Source organism: Manis javanica, chromosome 4 (assembly GCF_040802235.1).
Source record: "Manis javanica isolate MJ-LG chromosome 4, MJ_LKY, whole genome shotgun sequence".
Classification (NCBI taxonomy): domain Eukaryota; kingdom Metazoa; phylum Chordata; class Mammalia; order Pholidota; family Manidae; genus Manis; species Manis javanica.
In genome coordinates, this window is record NC_133159.1 from 2,361,309 (window position 1) to 2,373,949 (window position 12,641).

Consider the following 12,641-nt stretch of genomic DNA (forward strand, 5'->3'; position numbering starts at 1 on the left):
CAGGAGGGGAATGCAGCTTGCTGATGTGTCTTTGGCTTGAATATTGGACAGAATCACCCCCAGAGATGTGCTCGGGGCAGAGGGGACGCTAAGGAGGGCGCCTGGGGGCTGAGGCAGCGCTGTCATCTTCTTGGTGCCCCAGGAGAAGCAAAGCTGCCTTCCCGGGAGGGAAGGGGAGCCTGCTACCCCCAGTTCCTCTTTCATTTGCAATTGAAAGTTTATTTCTTGTTTGACGTGAAGACGTACAAACACGTTTTATAAAGGTGTTCTGCCACGGACCCTTTTTAAAAGCCAGCCGGAAGCACACATCCTGAATCACAGGCGCGGAATAACTGTTAAAAGATGCCATTGCAGTTCCTGCATTTTATCCTGAGAAAACTGCTCTCTGGCTCGCAGGATGGGCGGCAGGGAGCTCGGGCTGTAGGGGGCTCAGGAGCCCAGCACTAGTTACCTGTGCTGCCTAGCAAATCCCCCGTCTATCATCTCACCGTGCCTGTGGGTCAGGGGGCTGGGCTGGCCCTCCTCCACCTTCCGCGGCCATCAGGGTGGCAGCCAGGACTGTGTCCCTTCTGGAACTCAGAGCCTTCTGAGCCCATTGGCCGCTGACAGAATCCAGCTCCTTGTGGTTGTGGGGTGGAGGCCCCCTTTCTTGCTGATGGCCAGGTCCACCCTCAGCTCCTAGAGGCCCCTGCCTGCCTGCCACTGGGCCCGTGGGTGGCTCCTGAAGTGGGTGTCTGCCCCCATCTGGGCCAGCAGGCCCATGCGTCTGGAACTTCTTATGTCTTAAACTTTTAGATTCCCTTTTTAAGAGCTCCCTGAGCAGGTGAGGCCAGAGGAAGAAATCTCCTTTTGGGAAACTCTTGATTAGGAACCAGAGCGATAACCCCTGATGTACACAGGTCTCTCCACCCTCAGAGGAGGGCATTACATAAAGGGGCTCACAGGCAGGGTCGTCTGAGTTCTGCCTATGCAATCCCTTTTGGGGGCTCCTGGCGGGCTGGCGATGGAGGGGTCTGCCTGCACACTGAGGCAGTGCCCAGCGTGGGGTACATGCACAAGTCCCCCGAGATGTGTCTCTCTAGTGCAGCCTGAACCGTGGGCTTCCAACGGGTCACTGGACCTCTGCTTCCTTGCACATCTCCATCAGCCCAGGTATGCCTCTCAGGTCTTGAAGGGGAGCCCCCTGAGGGTGGGGCTGGAGGCTGGAGGTTACAGGGGAGGGGTGAGGGCAGTGTGTGGGGGAGGGACAGGGAACACGTAGAGCAAAGGTGCAGAGAGGGGGTGAACAGGCTTGGGAGGCAGCAGGGGGCGCCTCCTTGGGGTGGGCGGCAGGGTCCCCAGCTCTGGGTCTCTGCCTCTGTCGTAGGACCTAGAGGTGCCCCGAGGGCTGTCTTGCCTGGATGGCACTCTGTGGTCCCTCTGCCAGGTCCAGAAACTTTGTCTTGCTTTTAATGACTCAGCTTTTCAGAGGGTGGCTGGCCCAGCTGAGCAATCAGGATGCGTGTTCTGCACCCGGGTCCCGAGTTCCCTGTTGGCAAAAAGGCAGCTGTTGTGCGAGGAGGATGTCCCTGCCAGGGTTCCTGGCAAGTCTGAGGGAGGCATGTGTGAGTGAGCTGGAAAGATCATCATTCAAAACGTTCAGTGGGGATGCCAGCCGGACATCCCTGTGCGGTGCTGACGGCCCTCAAGCCCTGCCTGGGCGGCTCTAGGTGTGAAGCTCAGCCTGCTCCGTCAGCTCTGCTGGGAGGACCCCGGCCTAGTGGTGTGCGTGTTGTCTTGGCCCATTTCCTCTGAGCTACAGTTTTCCTGTCCACAAAATGGGGAGAGCACAGACCTCAGACAATGCCTAACACATAGGGAAATGGCACAGTGCCAAACAGATCGTGGACTCCGCACAGAGCTTCTTCCCGTTTTCTCCCAGGAGGCTGGTGTTGGGTGGTGACACCACAGGGCACGGAGATGCTGCAGGGCTGGGGGTGGGAGAGGCTCCTTGCCCTGCTGGCCTTACGGTGGTTATGAGAACTCAAGACAATGCAGGGGATGTCCCCCACCCTGGGTCCAACCTGGTGTTGGCATCAGTGCACAGAAGGTGACTACCCTGCACCACAGGGGAGAATGTAGCCCATGATCTCATTCTTCTCTGGTTAGTTCTTGTCCTGTTTGTTCCACAAAGGTTTGAGGCCGCTGCTGCAGGACCCCATATGGAATTATGATGATTCCCTGTAAGAGTAGATAGTGGAGACCCAGTGAAAGGAGAAAGCCTATATATCAGAGGCATGTGATTGAGCTTCCTGGCAGCCATGGCAAGAAGAGCCACACCTTGCAGACCGGAAGGAAGAGCTAATCCCAAATTGTATGGCTCCAGATTGTCCCTGCTCTGCCACCCTTAGCGTAATGGCGTAATGCTTTCTGTGACTTTGGTCCCTCCCTCCCTCAGCCATTATGAAGCCCATACTGTGCGGCTGGCACAGAGCCAGAGTTGGGAAGATCCTCGAGTTAAATGAGATGGGTGAGCAGACCCCTGCCACCTTTCTAAGGGCTGGTTCTGAGAGAGCGTGGGCTTTCCCAGCCCCACGCAGGTCTCAAGCTTGTAACAGAGAAGGTTCTTCCGTTACTGGAAGTACAAGAACGGAATAGAGTGCCGCAGGAAACCGTAACTACGGAAACCCAGATGCCAGCAGAATGGGCAGGGTCATCAGCCGCCACAAGCCTAGACATGAGATGGCCTGAGTTGGGCTGGGGCCTGGGGCCCACGGGTGGTCTTCCCGCTGCCAGCAGAGAGGTGGGTTTACAGCCGGACGAGCCTCTACGGTGGAGGCCAGGCCTTCTTCCCGTCTCCTTGTGCCCCTTGTAGAGCTCAGCTGAGCACAGACGGACAGGTCCCTGACTTTGAGCCATTAACTGGGTTCCAAAGAAACAAAGTTATTCTGGTCTCAGAGGAGTGTCCCAATGTGCCGCATGGATCAGCCTTGCGGTGTGGAAGGCAGCTGGCTGAGACCCGGCTCCTTCGCTTCTGGTACTTTGGTGGGGTGTGGGGGGCCGGGAAAGGCGAGGGGGGCAGGAATTCTCCCTCCATGTTCTTAGAGTCCTTTCTGGTCTGTGGAACTTTTCCTTAAACAGTTAGTAACTTAACAATAATGAAGTCCAGCAGGGATGATGGAGTGAAGGCAGCAAGCGGGATGCAGGTCTTTTGACCCACGGCATCCGCTGTGGGTGACGATAAGCAGATCCGTTGGTTTGCGGCCAGATTCGGCAAACGGGGTCATGCTTGGCCAAGGAACTTGAGTAACCGATTCCTACCGGCAAATGGAATGAGGTGGACGCACACCTCATGGTCTCAATCCAGCCTCAAGTGCCGGGCTGTGCTGAAGAAAACACAGATGACGGTTGGGTTAAAAGCAAGCCCTGTGTCCCCATACCTGGCGCAGAGCTGGGCTGGGCTTCAGAGCTGAAAGCACGGGCACAGTGGGAGGGCGGCTCTGTGCTGTGCGAGTCCCCAGGTTCCAGGGAGTTTAGGGGTGACAATTCTGCAGAGTCCCCAGCCTTTAAAACCCCATCTGAATGCACGGAGCCCAGAGAGTGTAGATGTTCACATCCCTGGTGGGAGAGTTGGGGCCGCTGTGCTGGGCTGCCGGAATCCTGGCTGAGGAACCCTGAGCCCTGGCAGGAGAGTCTGGCAGGGGGGAGGCGGGCTCCTGTTCTCCCAGAGCCTGCCTCTGGGCTGTGCCCCATCAGGGCTCTGCCAGCGTGGGCAGGACTCAGCACAGGGCTGGGCGGGGGTGAGGCCCTATGGTATCTGCGTGGCTGGCCTCCCCAGGACTGGGTCTTTATTAGGGGGATGGAGAGTTAGTGGGTATCCAGACTTAGACCCATGGCCACCCGCCCTGAGAGCTCGTCAGCGAGGCTTGGGGCCTCAGGGGATGGAACTATGGGCAGGTGTGTTTAGGCTGGAGACTGTCTGCCGACATTTGGTGGGTAGGTGTGCAGCCGGCCAGCCGCAGGACTGGATGGGACTTGCGAAGGCCCTGAGTGCCGCATGGAGTTCCCAGCAAGGTTCTCTCGGTCTTAAAGTAAACAAAACCTCCTTTGCCTGTGAAAGCAGAATGGTTCTCATTTTGGCCGGTGCCTCACGGTCCGGAAGGCATCGATGTTACACCTGTATTGACTTTTCATAAATGTCAAATTCTACAGCAACAGGCATTGTTCTCTTTCGGGCTGCTCCTGTTTCCTTGTCTTTAACTTGGACGGGAGCTCTTTGGAAATGGCAATTCTTCTTCCCATCATGTAGGTGGGGAAACTGAGGCAGAGAGGCTTCAGAGAGAGGTCGGCTGTCAGCTGGCAGGCAGGGGCCAGCCCAGGAGTGGCTCCCTCTCCCCGTCATGGCCAAGTGGACAACTGCTTAATATATTTTCCTTCAAAGCTGAATAAATGGACCTTATAGGGAAATTTAGTAGGGGAATAAACCACAGATGAAAAATCAAACACTTAGAAAAATCATTTAATGTTTTTATTTACACCATACATGAAAATACAGGCTCAGTTTGGGATTGGAGCTGTTACATAATTTATAGCCATAAAACCAATTCCTAGTGCAATGTGCTCTCAAGTTTTGCAGGTCCCTGAGGCGCCCGATTTACATTCTGTCGTACCGCGGACAGTATGAATGGCAGAGCGGCGGCAGGGCCGGAAGGGTGCCTCCCCGGGGGCCCGGGAAGGGCAGGCAGCTCGGAGGAGCGGGAAGGCAGCCGTGGCACGGATGCAGGACAGCCAAGCGCTTTATAATGGAAGGACTGTAATTTATTTTGACACTGATCAGGTATTATTCAGCTAGAGTAAAAATAAGCCTTATTAACCGGGAAAATAGATCCCCCTCTCCAGCCCACACTCTGCCAACTGCAACTTAACAGTGATGATCAGGACAATAGTGGAGTGTGCTCGAGCACCGTGTTGGCCCTCAAGAAGCAAATCCCCCCTGGGAAGAGTGGAAAACACGCAAATGTGTCTACATGATGTGCGTAATCTTCCCTGGCAATGGGGCCTGAGCTGTCGGCTGCCAGTCAGCCAACGGGAGCCTGTGCTGGGCTCTGTGGGGCTGGGACCTGATGTCAGGGCCTCGCTGCTGGTGCAGGTGGGGCTGTTCACCTGCTCGCTCACTCACTCACTCATTCATTCATTCATTCATCTATTCCACACCAACTCTGTGCCAGGCGCCTTTGCATAAAGTCCCTCAGATGGTCCGCGAACTCCATCAAACAAGTACTTACTGGTCTTAATTTTGCCGGCAACAGAGGTGGGGCTCTGAGGCACATGAGCTGTGGGTGCGAGGTGTGGCCTTCAGCCCTGAGCCTGGCTTCCACCTCTTGGGTCGCCCCAGGAACCTCAGAGCATGATCTCATTGGAAGCAGGGTCTTCACAGGTGTTACCGAGTTAATGTGAAGTTGTATTGGATATGAGTGGCCTGAAAGTGACACTGGATAAAACTGTCCTTCTAAGAAGAGAAAATGGGGACTCGGGGGTTAGAGGGATGTGTCTATACACCAGGGAATGCCAAAGGTAGTGGGGTCGTCACCCTGAGCTGGAGAGGGACGCGGGGCAGGGTCTCTCCAGGGCCCCAGAAGCACCCGCCCTGCCCGCGCCTGTGGACTCCCAGCTCCAGACCGTGAGAGGATGAAGGTCTGCTGTTTAGTCGCCGGTCCGTGGTCATTTGTTAGGACAGCCCCAGGAGGCGGAAGAAACAGAGGCTGGTGCACTCCTGCGGAGATGAGAGAGCACACCGTGGGGAGCAGGGCACTGGACTGTGCTCGCAGGCTCTCTGGGGCCCGCTGAGTGGGACCCCAGCGTGGCTCTGCACAGGCGCCGCAGAGGTGAACGGGCGAGGGCTGAGGGCGTGTGCCCGCGTCGGCTGTCGGCTTTGCTCAGCGGGCATGGCCGGGGAACCAGCTGTGTCATGGATTCCTGTCTGTCCCACAAGAGGCGTGGACCACGAAAACGAGACTGAAATAGCTCGGCTTCAATAGAACCAGAAGAGTCTGCCGCTGCTGAGGGAGGAGGGCGACGCAGGGGCCTCCTTGGGGCCTTGGCTGCCCTTCCTAGAGACCCCAGGGCTTAGCGGGCACCGCATGCGGCCACACCTCCAGACATGTCAACAAGGGTGGGCGGCTGAGCCAGGTGGCCTGGACGTGTGACCCATGACCTGGGAGCCGGGCTCTGTTGCCCTCACATCCCATTGCACAGATGAGGCTCTGGAGGCTGCGGGTCAGGAGGCTTCCCTCAGGGAGGGCAGAGGAAGGGCAGCGAACAAACAACGTCATGGATTCTAAGACGCACCCTTCTTGGTTCTGGACCATCTCTACAGTCAGGACACGTCTTACAACCAGAGGCGGCCGGCTGCCCACCGCCCGGCTGGCCATATGGCTGGCACCCTCTTGTCAGGTGGACCGAACAACTGCCGAACTTGCAGGTGCGTGTGGTCCTGGAGACAGCTCCGCAGACAGCGGCTGAGTGCGCTTGCCCCAAGCCACGGAGGTGACCAGGGGAGTGGATGCTCAGAATCTGCCCTGGGCTGGCTCTGGGCCCACTAGAAGCAGCTGCTTTTCCTCCTTTTCTGTTTTTTTTTTTACGACTAACTGCACCCCGATGCTCCTGACAGCGCAGAGGACGCCAATGTGGGAGCAGCACGGGCCTCGGTAGTGGGAAATCAAACAGCAATGTTTGGACGTTAGCCTGCACAAGTCTTAGCAACACCTTCAACAATTTATGTCCCTTGTATCTTATTTTTATGCACACACCGAGGTGATAGCCAATAAAAATCCTTGTCTAATTAAGTCCAGAAGAGCTCTTTCAATAAGTATAAAATAGAAATTATAAGTGATAAGAAAGCATTGTGTCGGTTTAATTGGCGGTGTTTTTTCTTTCTTAGTGGTATATAAAGTAACGGAGCATTTTACCATTGACAGAGTGTTCAATTCAGTGAAATATTCTAAGTAAAATGAAATGCTTAATAGTTGCAATGTGCCAGGCACAGTTACACCCATGCTCTGTGTTTGAACTCATTTAATTCTATGACAGCCTTATAAGGTCCCAGGCACAAGGAAAGGAGGTTAGCTGGGGAATTCCAGGGCACAGGAGGAAGGTGCGATTGAGGACTGGGTGGTCAGGGACCCCAGGGGGGAGGTTCGAGCAAAGACCAAGGAGGTGAGGAGGCCACGCCCGTGCCTGGCGAGGAGGGTCCCAGCAGTTTTCAGAGTCGCCTGGGTGCAGAGCCTGGGTCCCACACCCAGCAGGCACAGTGCCTCCCAGGCTGGGCTATGACGGGTGCGGGCACAGATCAGCCCAGCACCCCAGGTGTGCATTGCCCTGAGGTCTGGTGTGAAGGGCTGCCCGCTCTGTGGAAGGGAAGCTGGACCACAGGCAGGGCTTCTCTCAGGACTGGCTGCAGCCCGGTGAGCCCGATGGCGCAGAGGGCCCGGAGCTGTGGTGTGGGAGACGCGAGGGAAGGACGGCTGGGTGCACAGCTCCTCTGGGCCCTGTGGCTGGTCCCCAGCCCACAGTCTCCTCCAGGCGGCTGTGCTCACAGCCCACCTGGCTCCCTGAGGAGGGCCAGGCCCTCAGGGGATAATTGCCTTTCGGGCTGCAGGCACTCTTTTGAGGTCCACCACCCCCCGGGGTGGACTGGGCGCCGCCCTCAGGGCTGGAGAAACGGGGCCTGCTTCTGGCCCTACAGGGTGGGGCCTGAAAACGGTCTCCTCTGTAGGGGGCTGCTCTGGGGGTGTAGGATGCAAGGCACCTCCAGGAGCACGTGCCAGGCCCTGGCCCCGACCCCTTGCCTTCTGTTAGCATCTGCTTCCTCAGAACAGGTGGCCAAGGGGCAGGGGACTCACCCTCCTACCGCAGGCACCTCTGGCTCTGACATCAGCTGGATCTGGAGGAGCGTTCTTGGTAATGGCTGGGTTTGGGGCCAGTGCTGGGGTCCCTGCATTGGTTTGGGGCCAGACAGGCCAGTGCTGGGGTCCCCACATTGCCAGGGAAACCCCAGGGTTTGTTTCTTACTTTTGTGTTTGACCTCCGAGAGGCGGCTGGGGCGGGAGCCTCCGTCCCTCACCATTCAGGGCCGTGGCTTTCCGCAGGCGAGGGGTGAGAGAGGGGACAGGGACAGGAGCCAGACAGGACTAAGCAGAAGCCACAGCCTTTGGTGACCTAACCTTGGAAGTGACACAATCCCTTTGTCATTTCCTGTCGGTCACACTGGGCCTGACAGACAGGGAAGGTACTGCACCAAGACGTGGGCAACCAGGAGGCTGGCCACCACGTGCCCACTGGACCTGCCCCTGAGTCCAGCCCCAGTGACCGGTCTGTGCCTGCCGTGGGGTCCCACGACTAACGCTCCTCCCCATCACGAGATGGGGGGACCCACAGCCCCTGACTGCACCCCTGGGCTCCGGGCCAGTTGTGATGTGATGGGCAGGGCCGGTCCCCGGACGCGTTTGCATCTCTGACCCGGTTCCTGTCGCAACCTTGGGAGAGGTGTGTTCTCGATGCATCAGGATCCCGCCCGTGTGTTGACGGTGTGGGTTCACTGCACGAATCTCGTGTGGTCTCCACAGGAAGCTCATAGTTAACGGCTGTCACAACGAGGGCCTGGAGGCTGTAGCTGTGAAAGGCCCTATGTTCCTGCTTCTCCTCTACGAGCGTCTCTTTCAGCCCCGTTGTGTCGAGTTTCTCAGGTGTAGCTTGGAAATTGCAGCCCCTCCTGACTTCTGGGGAAGGGTGCTCCGGAAAGACAAAGGAAAGCAAGCGCCCCACTTCCTTGCAGCTGCGATGAAGGGGCTGTGCCCGCAGACGTCACCGCTATCGGAGGCATCTGGGGCGGCCCTGGACTCTGGGGCGTCCCTGTGCCGTGGGAAAGTAACCTCTGTCTCCACAGCAGGCTGCAGTCAACCACACAGAGTCGTGTGCTGCCCTGGAATATTTCCATCAACAGCTTGGTTTTCTTGGAGGTAAAAATGTTTATTATTGCTTCTTTATTAAACCAAAAGAAAAGCAGGAGCCTATTTTACCTCCTCCAAGCATGAAGGGGGAAAAAACCAAGAGAAAAGTCCCCCCACAAAAAGTCATGAAGTTTAAATGTGATTAGTAAGTGAAGGAAGCCAGTTTGAAAAGACTACATGTGTCTGATTCCAACTATATGATATTTGGAAAAGGCCAAAACGGTGAGGCTCTATAAAGATCAGTGGTTCCAGGGGTGGGGGAGACCGGAATGGACAGGCAGAGCACAGGGAAGTTTTAGGGCAGTGAAAGTATTCCGTACGTGACTAGAGTGACAGATGCGTGTCATTATACATTTGTCCAAACCCATAGAAGGTACACCACCAAGAGTGACCCTAACGTAAACTATGGACTTCAGGGGATGATGATGTCAATGTAGGTTCTTCCTGGGTAAAAAATGTACCATTTTGGTAAGTGCTGTTGATGGGGGAGGCTGTGTGTGTGCATGGGCATGGAGTATTTGGGAAACCCCTGTTCCTTCCTCTCAATTCTGTTGTGAACCTACAACTGCTCTAAAAAATAAAGTCTTTTCAGAAAGAAGAGAAAAAAGTTACCCCAACTATATCCCATATATTCAAAAGGTTAGAAATATGGAAAATACAAAAAAGACCCAAATCAGGAGAAGATGGAAGGAGTCCCAAAAGGAGGAATGCCACAGCAATCATTAATTTTCCCCTTCAAAACAGCAAAGTCTCCTGTTTCTTCTGTCTCCTCACTTGCCCTCTACAATGCATCCTCCACACAGCTTAAAGTGTTCATTGACTTTCCATCTCCAGGACGAATTTCAAAACCTTGCCACAGCGCCCAGGTCCAGCTGCCATCTATTACCTCGGTGTGTTGTGCTACTTACCTTCTTGCTCCCAGGGCAGCCCCGACTCTGCCTGCCAATGGTGCTTTCAAAATGCAGTATTCCTTCTCACCCCAGGGCCTTTGCACAGCCCTGGAACCTCTTCTCCACCTCTGTGCCCACGTATGTCCTTCTCCCTTGCAGCTGGTAATTCTTCACTATGTAGCTTGTTTAGTGTCTATCTTCCCACTGATGAACGCTTCAAGAAGTCAAGGAATGGATCCATTTGGCTCACCGTTTATCCCCAGAGCCCAAGACAGTGCCTGGCAAAGAGCAGGCAGTAAATGCTTCTTGAATGACCAAGAATGCCCAGTATCTAGCAATTAAAACCACACTGCTTGCTCAAGAGAGCCCAAGCTTGGACTGATGCTAATTCCGCAAGACACTTTTCAGACAGGTCACTGAAATAAGGCCAGATGGGGTGATGACTGATGCCAATAGATTACATGCACAGAGATATCAGGACACAATATGCAATGCTGACTTTTAAATGCAGTGTTGACTTTCAAATGACTAGACCCTGTAATGCCTCCCAGCCCCCACCCACTGCTAACCAGGATTCAGATTCCAACAGACGGTTGATATTTTGAAGCAGACAGTTCTTCGCAGTGGGGGCTCTCTGCCACAGCACCCTCTCCTCCCTCCAGGTGGGACAAGCTGGAATGTCTCCAGACAGTGCCAAAGCCCCGTGGGGGTCAGGATCAGTTCAGATCCGGTACCAACTGTGAGCCCCAGTGATGAGGGACACAAGCTACTTTCTGCTGGACTGTCTTGATCCAGGAGGCACATTCATACTATCTATTTGGAGGGGTCATGCATCTACTTGAGCATCTAATGAAACCTTTTAATTTTTAATTTTCTGGAGGCAGGATGGGGCTGTCTAGACATTCAAGCCCACTTCCTCAATATTTAGGAGGATTGCTTACCCTCTGAAGTCCGTGTATGCCCCACTGACAACCTGCTGCAGAGCTTATGCACTTTAGCCTAAAAGCCCTTAGTCCATGAAAGTGGGTGGACTGAGATCTTCTAGGCATTTTTTCATTAATAGTATTTATGCCTGTATTGCCTTCCTCATGCAAAGGAAAAGGGAAAATAGAGCTACACACAGCAAGCTAACGTGTAAGTAAGGAAATCGGACGTGGGGGGTACTGCGGAAACAAAGCTGTGTCTGTTAAAAGGCAGCACCTGTTTTTCATGCTACAAAATGCTTTATAATAAGTCAAAGTTGGGTGTAAATTTGTCCCTGAGTCAATGTAAAGGGAGAAACATTATCAGCTTATACATTCCATTGTCCTGCAGGATCCGCCAAGAGGGGGCCAGTATTTTCCCTCTTTCTCTCTCTCTCCCTTCCTCTTTTTTTAAATTCTCCCCCCACTTCCACAAAATACAATTTTACATTACTCAGGAGACAAAGTTTGAGCCCATTGGAAATTGGATGAAATAATTGCGGCTTAGCCAAAAACTATTTAATAAGGAATCCCTAGACGCCACTGCAGCTTGGCAGTGCCTTCCAGCGTGCTGCCCGCTGCGTAGCAGCTGCTACGCAAAGGTAATTCTTACTGTTGGGTTATAGTAATGGACACAACCACCTAGCAAAGTGCATGTTAGCCAGAGATACCCTACAGGTAGGGAAACCAAGGCTCAGAGAGGTGTGGCGGGATCACATAGCTGGCAAGCATCAAGGTTGCTGTTTGGTGCGTATTAATATTCCAGGAAAGCCTCGTAGTGGCCAAAAAGCCTGGCATGTCCTGGGAAACAGCACAGACTTTGGGCAGATGATCAGTGGATATGCAGGGAGTGGATACATCTCTCAAAGCCATGAGATTCACTTCCTTGCAACCAGAGGCAAGGTATTTCCCAACCAGGCAGCCACACCTTGCTAAGTGCTGGCATGGTGCCTGGGGTCAGGAAGCTGCAGGTGCGGAGCCCAGGAGGAAGGGACCTACTCTAGGACAAAGCATCCCCAGAGGGGATGTCTCACCTATGAGCTCCACCCACCCATCCATCATCCATCCATCCTTTTATCCACCCAACACACATTTATTGAGCACCTTCCTGTGTTCTAGGTACAAAGGACACAACAATCAATGGACAGACAGACATCTGTACCTCACAGAGAGATGGATTCCAAACCAGAATAAATAAACACAAGCAAGATCACTGCAGATACCAGGAACTCTAAGGAAGGGGGAAGAGCCAGGGGACACTTCACACAGGGTATCAGGGGGTCACCTGAGGATGTGATGTGTACAGATGACAAGGACCCAAAACACAGGAAATGCTTGGGGAAGAACATTGTTGGGGGAAAGTGCAAAGACCCTGCAGTGGGAATGTGCCCGAGGCCAGTGTGACCACAGAACAGAGAGGCAGGAGAGACAGGCAGAATGGGGGCAGGGGGTGAAACCTAAGGGGCGGGGCTCTGTAATTTTGCTCATCTCAGCACCTAGAATGTGTTGGCTGAATAAATACATGAATGGTTGGATGGATAAATGGATACATGGATGAAAATATTTGGTAAAAATGAACTTGACATGAGTGCGGGGAAATCAAGGTGGGCCGCCCAGAAGAGGCACTTCCATCCTTTGGGATACAGATCGGACACCAGGTTCCTCTCTTCAAATGCAGAATCCCAGGGAAGGGGGTGACCAGCATCCCTTTACATGGATGAGCATTTTAGCCAAACCAGACCTAGAGGCGTGAGCACAGGTTTGGGCTCCTGGGTCTTCCAGCTCGCTTGGGCCCCAGGAAG